Source organism: Bos grunniens, chromosome 18 (genome assembly GCF_055505025.1).
Source record: "Bos grunniens cultivar Pamir isolate PY7600 chromosome 18, Bosgru_T2T1.0, whole genome shotgun sequence".
In the NCBI taxonomy this organism is placed as follows: domain Eukaryota; kingdom Metazoa; phylum Chordata; class Mammalia; order Artiodactyla; family Bovidae; genus Bos; species Bos grunniens.
This window is the reverse complement of record NC_141182.1, coordinates 12,033,707-12,046,464: the sequence shown is the minus strand read 5'-3', so window position 1 is coordinate 12,046,464 and position 12,758 is coordinate 12,033,707. Positions and strand designations below refer to the sequence as shown.

The following is a 12,758-nucleotide window of genomic DNA, read 5'->3' as shown; positions in this document are numbered from 1 at the left end:
GAATTTTGCTTTGTCTGGCTTACTATGGCATTCTTAAGTATCCCATTCTTAAATATCACACACTTTAGCTCAACAAATATTTGTCATTGGGTGAGAAGATGGATGGTTGAATGGAGGTGGGTTGGATGCATAGATGGATGGTTAGAAGAGAGGAGGAAGGTGGAGGATGGATTGACAGACTAGTGCACTGACAGATGGATAGATGAATGGTTGGACAGATGGAGTAGTGGATGGATAGAGAGAGAAATACAGTAAGTCGGTTGAACTATCTCAAACCTGAACGTCCAACACGTGCAGCAGAGATGACTGGATCAGCTCAGAGAGACATCTAGAAAAGTCACCGGTGTGCGGAGACCAGTCTACAAAGCAAGAGGGAGATGGCCCCGCTCGCACAGCCCTCTGAGTTCAGAGTGCTTGGCCCCAACCTCCAGTGGGAGCTGGATGGACAGGCCACAGACAAACTGACCATACCCCTGGTCATAGCCAGCGCTTCCGTTGCAGGTCAACATCACTGCTGGGCTGGCTCCTTATCTGTAAAATGCGATGTCATTCCCTGAACCTGTGTGTGGTACTTTCCTAGGGGCTGCTCTCACAAGTTACCTCCAACCCGCTGCCTTACACTAGCAGAAGTGTATTCCCTCCCAGTCTGGAAACCAGGAGCCAGGAATCCGTGTCAAGGCAAAAATTCAGGGTCATCACAGCCGTGCTTCCTCTGGCGGCTCCAGGGAGAACCCATTTCCTCACCCTTTCCAGCGTCCCGTGGCTGCTGCCTTTTCTTGGCTTGTGGCCCTGTTACTCAATCTTTGACCACATGGCTTATACTCTTCTCTGTGTGAAATCTTCTGCTGCCTCTGTCTTAGGACACTCGTGATCACATTAGGGCCGGCCCAGCTCTTCCAGCATAATCCCCTCATCTCAAGATGCTTAGCTTGGCCTCATCTGTAAAGTCCTGTTTGGACCATATGAGGGAACATTCGGAGGTTCCCAGGATTAGGAATTAGGACATGGTCTTCGGAGGCCATTGTCCAGTCTGCCATAGCGTCCCATACACAGTCACTGCTCAATACGTATCAGCTGTCTCGATAGTAACAATTATCTAGCACCACACTGACCATCTGAGAAGTGGGAAAAAAAAAAAATATTGTTCTCTTCTCTGCATCTAGAAAAGAGAATCGTGACTGTCTCACGCATTTGTTTAGAAAACACAAACATCTGCTGTTTGTCTGACTGAGGGCCATCCCCCACCGTTTTGTGGCCACAGTCACTGCGGTCACTTCCCCCAAAGGGTCAGTCAACAGAGAGTACTGAGAAAGCTGCTTGGGGGAACTGTTTGTTGCCCCAGAGCTTGAGGACCAGCAAAGCAGCAGGCAGCCAGCCATGGCGGGATGATTCAGAGTCAAGAGAACCTGACCCAGCAAACGCTCAGGAGAAACGGAACCCACTTCCAAGCGAGCTGCTGGACGCCAGAGAGACCGCAGCTCGTGCCAAGACCCCAGAGCCTTCCCAGGACACGGCCCTTGAGATGCAGATTAAAATGCCATCTGGTTTCTGCCCTATGTCTGACCTGAAAAAAAAAAACAAAACACTTTGAGAGATGGACGTGGGGGTAGAGAAAAGGATAAGGAACACTTCTGGGAAAATTGTGTGTGTTTTTCCCTGTATTTTTGGTCACTTTAGAGCAACTTTGTTAACTCCTCCCAGGCTGGAAGAAATTCACTTCTTTTCAGATTCAGATTAATCCCAGTGACGGATGTGTCACTGAGAAATTTTAATAGGGGCTGGATATTAAAGATGATATTGTCTTTTTAAATTTTTATTGAAATATAGTTGATTTACAATGTTGTGTTAGTTTCAGATGTACACCAAAATGATTCAAAAATATATTCATTATATATTATATATATAATGTATATATGTGTGTGTGTGTGTGCCCAGTCACTTCAGTCGTGTCTGATTCTTTGAAACCCGATGGACTGTAGACTGCCAGGTTCCTCTGTCCATGGGATTCTCTCAGCAAATATTCTGGAGTGGGTTGCCATTTCCTTCTCCAGGGGATCAAACCCATGTCACCTGCATTGCAGGTGGATTCTTTACCGTCTGAGCCACCGGTGAAGCTCATATATATACATATGTACCTATAGGTATATATGTGTGTGTATTATATAGGAACATATATGTGTATACATGTGATGGGCTTCCCTGGTGGCTCAGATTGTAAAGAATCCACCTGCAATGCAGGATACCTGGGTTCAACCCCTGGGTTGGGATCTCCTTCTGAAGGAGGGCATGGCAACCCACACCAGTGTTCTTGCCTAGAGAATCCCCACAGGCAGAGGAGCCTGGTGGGCTGCAGTCCATACACACACACACACACACACACATTCTTTTTAGGATCCTTTCCCATTATACGTTATTACAAGATAGTGTAGTTCCTTGCTCTGTACACTAGGTCCTTGTTGGTTATATGTTTTATATATACTGTAGTAATATGCTAATCCCAAATTCCTAGTTTATCCACCCCCCCCCCCCCCGCCGTTTCCCTTAGGTTCATTTTCTGTGCCTGAGTCTATTTCTGCTTGGCAAATAAGTTCGTTTGTGTCATTTTCATGTTCTACATATAAGCAATGTCATATTTGTCTTTCTCCGTCTGACTTCACTTAGTGTGACAATCTCTAGGCCCATCCATTTGCTGCAAGTGGCGTTATTTCGTTCTCTTTTACGGCTGAGTAATATTTCATTGTGTGTGTACACCACATCCTCTTTATCCATTCATCTGTCTATGGACACTTAGGTTGCTTCCATGTCCTGGCTACTTTAAATAGTGCTGCAGTGAACATTGTGTGTGCATATATCTTTTTGAATTATAGTTTTCTCTGAATATATGCCCAGGAATGGGATTGCAGGAACATATGCTAGCTCTGTTTTCAGTTTTTTAAGGAACCTCCATACTGCACCAACTGACATTCCTATCAACAAAGTAAGAGGGGTCCTCTTTCTCCATATTGTCTTTGCCATTCATTATTTGCAGACTTTTTTGATGGTGGCCATTCTGGCCCATATGAAGTGGCACCTCATTGTAGGTTTGATTTGCATAAAGAATGTTTCTTTGGTGTGATGCTAGCATTGGGATTCCGGAGGGGGAAGTCTAACGTATTTGTGTGCGGTATGAACACACCTTCAAGTTTTCTTTCAAACAGATCCACAGATACATAAACACAGACCTCTGAAGCAAATATGGCACAAGGGTAACAGCTGTTGAATGTGAGTGGTGGGGAAACACTGGTGTCCACCACTCTCAACTCCTCTGCATGTCTGAAAAGTCTTCATAACACCAAGTTGTGGGGTGGAGAAAGAAAAGACGGTTAAAGGAAACAAAGAGTTCCACTGAATATTGTTCAAGGCCCAGGTGGATGGGCTGGGGTACCATTTAAGGTTGAAAGGAAACCTTCAGAGACCGGAGGCTCCTAGGAACAAAGATACAAAATCTGGGCTTCTGGGGCAAGGACTAAAAGAAGGAGATGGGACAGGGAGAGGATGCAGTGGTGAGGTGCTTTCCTGGTGTAAGGACATTGGCAGAACCGAAGCCAGAGCACCAGTGGGGCCGTGGGGAACTGCGCAGCACTGTCAAATCACTGGGTGTAGCTCAGTGCATCAGATGCCAGCCAAGGACTGTGTTAAATGTCAGTCAGTAGCAGGAAACAGGGTGGGTTCTGAGAGTTTGAAATGCAGCTGCTCTGAGTCTGCTGTGTTGGGGGAGTTTGCTCTGTCCCTTTTAACACAGACGAAAAGGGAGACCTGGATTTCCAGGGGGAAGAGCTCCACCAGGATCCTGCAATCATGGGCTTTTAGGCTGTAGTAGACATCGAGGCTGACATACTCAGCCTTCCTCCCCCCACTCTCCATCTTTAGTCTAATCCAATCATCAGTCCCACCCCTCCAGAGTGATTGGCTCAGGAAGGGACATGTGACCAGTTCTGGCCAATGAACTGGAAGACAGTGACAGCCAGGGGCCTTCTGGGAGAATCTCCTGACTTCCAGGAGAGCACCATGGGAGAGATGGTCTCTCTTCTTCCGTGATGCCTGGAACCACGGCCGCCATCTTGTAACCAGCATGAGGACAAAGCCAACGTCATGGTGGGCAAGACAGGGTGACAGGAAGGACCTAGCTCCTTGAGGACACCTCTGGGCCATGGACCAGCCAAGCCTGAAGCCTCCCTGTAACTTCCTGTTATGTGACATCATACATATCCTTATTCTGGAATTCTGTCAACTTCCATGCAACTTCCATGCCTGTTCCTGATACAAGACCAGGAAGCTGAAGCTGTGCTGGTGTGCATGGTGCTTTTGCCCGAGTCAGGGAAGCCCTATCTTCCCCAGCCTGTGGAGTGGGCTACATTTGGCTTTCAACCCAAACTGGCCCCCTTCTTCAGGAACCCCCACACAGCGGACAGCCCACACAGCGGTCACAGAGAACATCTGGCAAAGTCCCCAGGTCCCCTTGCCAGACTGGTACACCTGCAGAGACCGAGAGCTCCCTCCCTCCATTCCAGATAATGCTGGCCTCAGAGAAGTTCAGGTGGGGGCGGGGGTGCCAAGGGCTGAATGCAACCCGCCTCCACCCCAGCTCAGTCCGCCCTTCGTGTGTGCTTTGTTTTGAACAATTCACATTTCCTCGAGTCTTACAAAGTGCTATTTCAGTGCAACTTCGAGCCCCACCCCACTTCCTTTCCAACCAGAGTGACCCCTGCATAGCTCTAATGGAAACCCTGGAGCCGACGAGGCTGGGGCCTGAGCACCTCCGACCATGCTCCCCCTCGCGTCTACCCAACCCGGCCTGGGGCCGCTGCCCGCTCTCGGCTCAGCTGTGGACCTGACGGTGGGTGGATACAAGTTTCCCGTGAAAGGTCCTCAGCCCCATGCAGATGTTTCCAGGGAGGATCCAAGCCTGCTCTGCTGGCCTCCCCCGGGATTCGGGCCCCCTGACCCCGGAAGTGAGAAGGCGCGAGTGGGGCGGGACCAGGGGAGGTGAGGCCAGACGGAGTTCAAGGGCCAGGATAGTACTTTGGTCTTGACTCCTGGGGTTTCAAGCGAGAGGTGGCCAGGCCCTTGACTTCTGTTTCTCACTTGAAGAGGAGACAGTTCCGCCTGCTCTCTCGACACGGAGCGAATCCCCTGGTGGGGCACGCTGGTCAGGAAGATACTGCCTAGGCTTCTGGAAGATGCGGGTGTGGCCGGGGCGGTGGAGATGGGGTGGGGAGCCAACCAGAACGATACAGCTGCTTCAGCAAGCACAGGCACCAGCCACCTTCTCCAGCCATAAACCTTTGCTGTCCTTTATCCCATTCCAGGAGCCAGGACACCGTAAAGATGCAGCTGTGTGCAGTAGTCAAAGATAGGAGTTTGGAGTCAGTTGGATACAAGTTCGGCTTGTTGTCAGCTGTGTGACTTTCAGCAAGTGACTTCACCTCTCTGGTCCTGTCTACGAAACAGGGATAACAGTAGCTCCCTCCCGGGGCTTTTGGCAGAACTTATTATGCACAGAGCATTTGACACACTCCCTGGCACATAGGAAGCATCAATAAACATGTCTGGTTATTGGTAAGAGTTCTCAGCACTTCACAGTTTGCAAAGCACTTTCATGACTGTTCTCTCATCAAGCTGAAGAACTGTTGCTTTGGCTCAAAAGGCAAAGTAGCCCGTCCTGAGCCAAGAGTTCAGCTGACTCCCAGCCGCATTTCCCTCGCCCACCCGTTTCCTGCAGCCTCCACAGCCACTGACCCCGCAACACAGCACCCCCAGGCTGAGTTTCAGTGTTGATTCTAACTCGCCAGATGACTGGAGGCCAATCACTTCTTCCCCTTTCTGTTCCCAGTTTCTCCATCTGCAAAGTCAAATGCTGGATAGACCCCAGAGTCCCGTTTCCTTCCACCTACTGAGATATCTGCTAGACATCTGCCCTAATTGTGTTTTGAATATTTATTATGTGCCCTTCTCTGTCCCAGACACCATTATTCCATCAACATATGATTTCTAACCCTCACAGCAAACCCTGGGAGGTGAGCCATTTTATCCCCATTGCACAGATGGGGAAACCGAGGCTCGAAGAGGGGAAAGGACTTCCCAGTGTGAGTGGGGTAGAGATGGGATTTGAACCTAGGTTGGTCAGATTGAAAACTCAACCTTTAGTCATAAGATTGCCTCCAGTTCAATCCCTCCACAGACCCATGAGGTTCTTGGTAAATGACCAGACTTCCCCTTGGTCGACCACCTTGGAACTCGGTGGTACCGGTGAGACCAGGAAGACCAGAATCCTGGATGGGGGAGCCCTCTGGGTACCCAGCCCCTGACTGTGGCATGAACATCCCCAGTGCACCTGTGCCGTGCCCGTCCTGGGCCAGGTGTGCAGTTATGAGCAGACCAGAGGTGCCAAAAGTCACCAGGCAGCGGCCGAGCCACGTAATCGGAGCCTGGGAAAGTCCAGCAGGCTCTAGCCACGTCTTACTTTCCATCACACCCTCCTTGAGTCCCTCCTCAAGGCCGTGAGCACACCAGAGCCCCACCCCAAACACATATAACCCCCCCAGGAGCATCCGCAAATGCCTCACTCACTCCTGCGGTGCCTGGAGTAAACGGCAAGGAGTCTGTGTTCAGCAAATACTGTCTCTATTAGCTCGTGAATAAATGAGTCCGCAGAGGAGGGAATTCATGGGTCTCACGCTTGAATCTAGAGCTCTTTGTTTCTTGTACATGCTGTGTAGTTGTAGAGCCCCTGATGTCATTTTATTCACAACATCTTTATTCGCTACTTAGATCCTGGGACTCTGTGTGTGGACAAAGAACTCACCTGCCTGCAGGTTGGGAGCTGGGTTCTATTGGTGGCTTCATTACTAATTCCCCGAGGGATGTGTAAACAATTTTCCCATCTCTCCAGCCTCTCTAGACCTAAGATTTTAGTATTCCACAGAGAAATCAGGGTTCTGACCCTCAAGGTCTTTAGGGAGCCGCTCCCACCAGCAGCTCCCACCCCGCCTGTGAGTGCCAACTGTGTGTGTCTCTCCCCAGCCCCGTGCTTAGAGATATCACACCAGGAGCTTAAGGGTTACACCATGGACTTTGACAAAGGCCCTTTATGCTTCCCTGAAGAACCTGTTAAATCTCTACCAGCTTATTCACTTTAAAAGGCCCAGATATCTTATAAGCATTTGGTCTGATCTTTAAAATTACTGTGCGTTTTGCAATAACGTCACAAAACATTGTTTTTCATTTTAATGAATCACTTTTAAATGTTTTTTATTTGGCTGTGCGAGTCTTAGTGGCGGCACTGAGGTTCTTGGATCTTTGTTGCATCACGCGAGCTCTTTAGTCACTATGCAAACTTCAGTTGCAGCACACGGGATCTAGTTCTCTGACCAGGAATGGAACCCAGGCCCCCTGCAATGGGAGCAGTCTTAGCTACTGGACCACCAGGAAGTCCCCATGAATCATTTTGAATGACCAGTTATATTCCTTTATCCCCTCCCCCAAATAGTCTATTGAAACACAGTCTGCCATGTGTGTCCTGGGTCTTGATACATCTGCCAGCCACTGGATTTTCCAGCTTAAAAAGCAGAGTACTGGGGAGGGGATGATGAGAAGGGGGGCGGGGGAGCAGAGAGGATTTTTAGGGCAGTAAAACTGTATGTGATGCTCTGACAGTGGATACATGTCACTCTGTGTTTGACCAAGCCCATGGAATATACGAGATCAAGATTGAACCCAAACTTAGACCATAGGATTTGGATGCCAACCGTGTGTCAGTGTAGGTTCATCAAGTGTACAGAATGCACACTCCAGTAGGACATGGGGATGGCTGGGGGTCACCGTGGGGGCCGTGGTAAGGCAGGGGTATGTGGGAACCCTCTGTACTTTCCACTCAATCTTGCTCTGAACCCGCTCGAAAAATAAAGCCAATTTTCTAAAAAATCAAAATTCAAAAGGAAAAAACCTCGGGGCATTGCCTGATTTCTAAGTGTCCTTCCAGATCTAAGAGTCCCTAGGGTCTTGTCTCCTTTAATGAGCACCAGTGAAAGTAGGATTTCCTCGTATCGGTTGTGGGGGATGTGCCTCGGTGCTCACAGGTGCCGGCCCACCACCATCAGATGTCTTTCCCCGTGTGGTCAGAGTTTGGGGAAGATGAGCAAGGGGAGGCTTGCTTCTTCCAAGGCTGTGGTTTCTCCAAGTACCATTGGCTGCCTGCTTGGGCATCACCTGTTGAGTTTATCAAAATGCAGATCCCCAGGCCCTGGTGTGGTGGTGGTGGTGGTTTAGTCGCTGAGTCATGTCTGACTCTTTGCAACTCCATGGACTGTATAGTCCGCCAGACTCCTCTGTCCACAGAACTCTCCAGGCAAGAATACTGGAGTGGGTTGCCATTTCCTTCTCCAGATCTTCCCCACCCAGGGATCGAACCCACAACTCCTGCATTGGCAGGCGGGTTCTTTATCACTGAACCACCAGGGAAGCCTCCGCAGGCCCTACTGAGACCTGTTTTGATGATAAGCCTGGGAATAAGCAGTTCTCTGATTGCAGAGGACCAGTGCACAGGCTGGAGATGCAGGCAAGCCAGGCAGAGTCATCCCAGGCATGGCAGGACGGCCGAGTCTGTGCACCTCAGCTAATGGAGAAGGGCCACCTCCTGACCCAGGCAGCCCCAGGGCCACACCCACCTCCACCACCTACCTTGTAAACATCCCCCCCTCTGAGCCCCTGTGTCCTCAGCTGAAAAGTGGGGCTGGGGGACTCCCTCCCCAGAGTCGTGGGGAGAATTAAACTGGACACCCATGATCAGAAAGCACTTGGCACAGGTGAGCCCTCCAAATGCGGGTGTGCTCCTGGGGACACACCACCCAGCCCCCCAGGATGGAGACAGAGTGATGCCCCAGACACCACCCTCATGACGCATGCCATCAGCGGGAGGGCACCAGCCAAGGTCATGTCACACGGTGACAGGTGCCCCCAGGAAAATAAAGCCAGACATGCCAGGGAAAGTGAGCCTCTCTCAGAAGGTGACATCTGAGCAGACTCCAGGACAAAGGAAAGGAAAAGCCACATGAAGGACTTGGAGAAATGTCCAGGGAGCAGCCGTGCAGAGGTCCTGAGGCAGCACCACGAATAACACGTTTGAGGACAGCAAGGAGCCTCGTGCGGCCACAGGGGTGGGGGCGGTGAGGGGGCGACTTGGGGAAGTGACCGGGGACTGGATCACATCGGCCCCCCAGTAACGCCACTCCTGGACATCATCCAAGAGAACAATTAGCAAAACCACACACCCACGGGCATTTGCGGTATCCTCCCTAAGGATCACAAGCTTCCAAACTACCTGCCCGGTCACCTACACAGGGGCAGTTTCAGAGCGTGACACACCAGCCTGGTAGGTGCTCCCCAAACTCCCCAGACAGTTGTGAAGATTGTAGCAACGAGGACAGTGTGCATGATATAATACGCTTTAAAAAAAAATCACAGTTCAAAATACATACTTGCACCAGAATGAGACCGGGGGCTGAGAGGTTAGCGGTGGGCGTGCTGGGGTGGGGCGGAAAACAGTTCTGTTTTCCTTTTTCAAATTTTATATAATGCGGTTGCTGTATTATTTTTATAAATAAGGGGAAAAATGTGTTCAAACCAAACCAGTGGTGGGGTGAGGAGAGGGAACGGAGAGGCTGGTTTCCCTTCCTCATGATACCAACCCCCCCAACCCCGATGTTTCGGGTTTTCTCATCTCCATAATGTCCTGGACCCAGCCAGCCCAGGGAGTGCAGTGCTCAGCCCGCAAAGGGCCGCGTGGATTCTTAGGAGCAGGAGAATCCTGCCCTACACTCCAAGAAGCAAAGCATCCAACGCGATGTCCAAAGCACCACTAGGTGTTTGTCCAGAGTAGGCAGAGGGGGCAGGGAGGGTGTTCTCACAGGACAGCTGGGAAAACCGCGCCCCTAAATACCCGCTGGCTTCTGCCTTATGTCCTGCCGTCTGAGACACATGTGGTCACCACGTGATGGAGGCTGACCTCCTCTCCCTCACGGCCGCGTTCAAGGCGAGGCCAGCTCCAGCTCCGGCTGAGCTCCGGGCTCACTGCCTCTGGCCCAGGGAGTTAAACAGCCTGTCGGCCCTCTCAGGCCACCAGTCCCCAGGCTCGCAGGCAGACCAGAGGCTGCAATGCCCCATGTGCCTGCACACCACCCTTGCAAGGGCCGAGAGGCCCAGAAGGACTCAGAAAACCGAGCCCTGCTCCTGCTGCTGCTTCTGTCCCCTCTCCCAGGCTGCCCTCCCCGCCTCCCCCAGGGGAAAGCCAGCCTGCTGGCTGCTGTTTTTCAGATTCCCAAATCCAGGGAGGCAGTTGGGGCACTGTTAACAGGCCCCAGGGTGGATCAGTGTCTGGGAATCCTGAGCTTCCACCTTTAAGTGTTTGCTTTCTGGCTCCTGACAGAATCTTGCTTTGTGTTGCTTTTTATTTCTGGGTCTTTGTTGCCACGGTGGACTTTCTCTAGTTGCGGTGAGCAGGACCTTCTCTAGCTGTGGTGCACAGGTTTCTCATGGCGGTGGCTTCTCTGGCTTCGGAGCACAGACTCTAGGGTACTCGGGCTTCCATAGTGCCCGAGTACAGTAGCTGTGCTCAGTAGCTGTGGCACGTCGGTTTGGTTGCTCCACGGCACGTGGGATCTTTCCGGACCAGGGATCGAACTCATGTCCCCGCATTGGCAGGTGGATTCTTAACCACTGGAACACCAAGGAGTGGGAACTCCTGCCAGAATCTCTAGAGGGGAGGCAGGGCCGCAGGAGAGGAGTCCAGGGGAGCAAGTAGAGGGGAGGCGGGAGTGGGAATCTGTGAGACGGGTTGGGAGCCTGTGCGGCCCCTGACGGGCAGCCCTGCCCCAGGAGTTGGGTCTCACTTCACCACTCCCTCTCCGGGTGGCCTGGGTGGGCAGGATTCCGGGGGACCCAGTGTCCTTACCAACACACAGAGGTCCGTCAGTCTGTCTTTAAAGGGCCTTCAGGCCCTGAGCTCCTGCCCCGGATGGTGTTGTCCCAATTCCTTCCATGTCAGGCCAACACATCACCTTTGGCAGAATCACCGCCTCACTGTGGACCTTGTTTCTAATTCTAGCGGCTCCCTCCAGATCGCACCACCATCCCGATGACTATGGACTCCATAGCTTTCACTCTCAAACCCACCCCAAGGGGACCCACAGACGGAAAACCTGTCATCAAAGAAGCTTCTACTGCGTGATTCTCCAGAACTAAACCTGCAGGGCTCCGAGGACCCCTCCAGGTGAGGTCCAGAGTCTGAATGGTTTCGTATTTTTATAACCCTCCCAGCTGCTCCCGACTCAACACGCGATGGGTCCGATTCGATGAACAGAAACTGGTTGGGAAGGGTGTGGCGGGGTGTCTGGTTGAAGCCCATCTGTGCGACGAGGAGCTGGGAGAGGGGTGGGGAGCGAGGGCCCCCCTCCATGTCGTGTGTGGCTTCTGCAGCTGCCCCGGCCGCAGGGGTGGGATGAGCCTCGGTGTCTAGGGGACAGTGATGCGGAAGTCCGTAGCCCAAGGCAGGCCTGCAGAGGCTGGAGAGAGAACGCCAGATCCTGGCCTCCGCACGAGGGGCCCAGGGGTCCCGAGGGAGCCCTCACTTGCCATGTGGCCACTCAACCAATCTGAGCCTCCGGGTCCCCATCTCTGTGATGAGGACCGGGTGAACAGGGAATGGCACCCAGTGGGTCCCCTAGGCGGGTCCCACCCCTGTTCCCAGGGCCTGCGGGTGCTTCAGATCACACGACAAAGGGGAATAACTGTTGACAACGAGTTAACACAAGTTAATCAGCTGATTTAAAGACAGAGAAATTATTCCAAAGTGACCAAGGGGGTGTCCATTGTCACCGCCGTAAGGGTCCTTAGATGTGGAACAGGCAGGGCAAGGAGGGAGTCAAGGTGCGAGGAGAAGGACTCCACAGGTGGAGGGACCCGGGGCCTCTCAGATCTGGAACAGGCTAAAGGGGGCTACTCCCCAGCGCCTCTTTACCCCAAGAGCGTGTCAGCCCTCACCTTGCTCGGCTTGGAGCTGTGGGGCGTGGCCACCCTCTGCATGGGAACACTAGGCTAGGAGGGTGCCAGAAAGAGCCTGCTGTGGGAGAGGGCTTTGGGCAGGCAGTTTGGGGAAGGTCTGAGGATGCGGCTTCACCCTGGACTGGCACTGTGGGAGAGGGGGCTGGTCCTCTGATGGGGTCAGACTCGTGTACAGGAGAGGGGGCTGTAATGGATAGAGAAGCAGCAACTCCTTGTCTGAGCCAAGCAGAGACAAGGTTTGCTGGTGCGGGGGTGACCTGCCTCACTTTATCAGGACCTTGTGTGAGGCTGGGGTGCTCTCAGGTGGTTTATGCCCATCAGGAGGCAACACAGCCCGGCTGGGAGCCAGGCCAGGACCCGGGTGTCAGGGGGGCCTTTTGCTTCCTCCAGAGTACTTTGAGACCCCATGATCTGTAGCCCGCCATGTTTCTCTGTCCATGGGATTTCCCAGGCAAGACTATTCGAGTGGGTTGCCATTCCCTTCTCCAGGAGAAATCTCCCTGACCCAGGGATCGAAGGCGGATCTCCTGCATTGCAGGCAGATTCCCTACCATATGAGCCACCAGGGAAGCCTCAACAAGAGTGAACCTTTTTCAAATACTCTATGATTCTTGCATTTCACATTGCCCTCCCCTCTGTGCAGGCTCCGGATGGGGTCTTGA

At 52.2% G+C, this 12,758-nt stretch overlaps 1 long non-coding RNA gene across 2 annotated transcripts in view; it reads left to right on the top strand.

Annotated features, from left to right (window-relative positions):
• LOC147353051 (uncharacterized) overlaps nt 1–11,305 on the top strand; it is a 435,406-nt gene extending 424,101 nt beyond the window's left edge. For both annotated transcript variants that reach the window (XR_015145327.1, XR_015145328.1), the window contains exon 5: nt 11,141–11,305. This is a non-coding gene — a long non-coding RNA (uncharacterized LOC147353051). The remainder of the gene's footprint in view (nt 1–11,140) is intronic.
• The last annotated feature ends 1,453 nt before the right edge of the window (nt 11,306–12,758 follow it).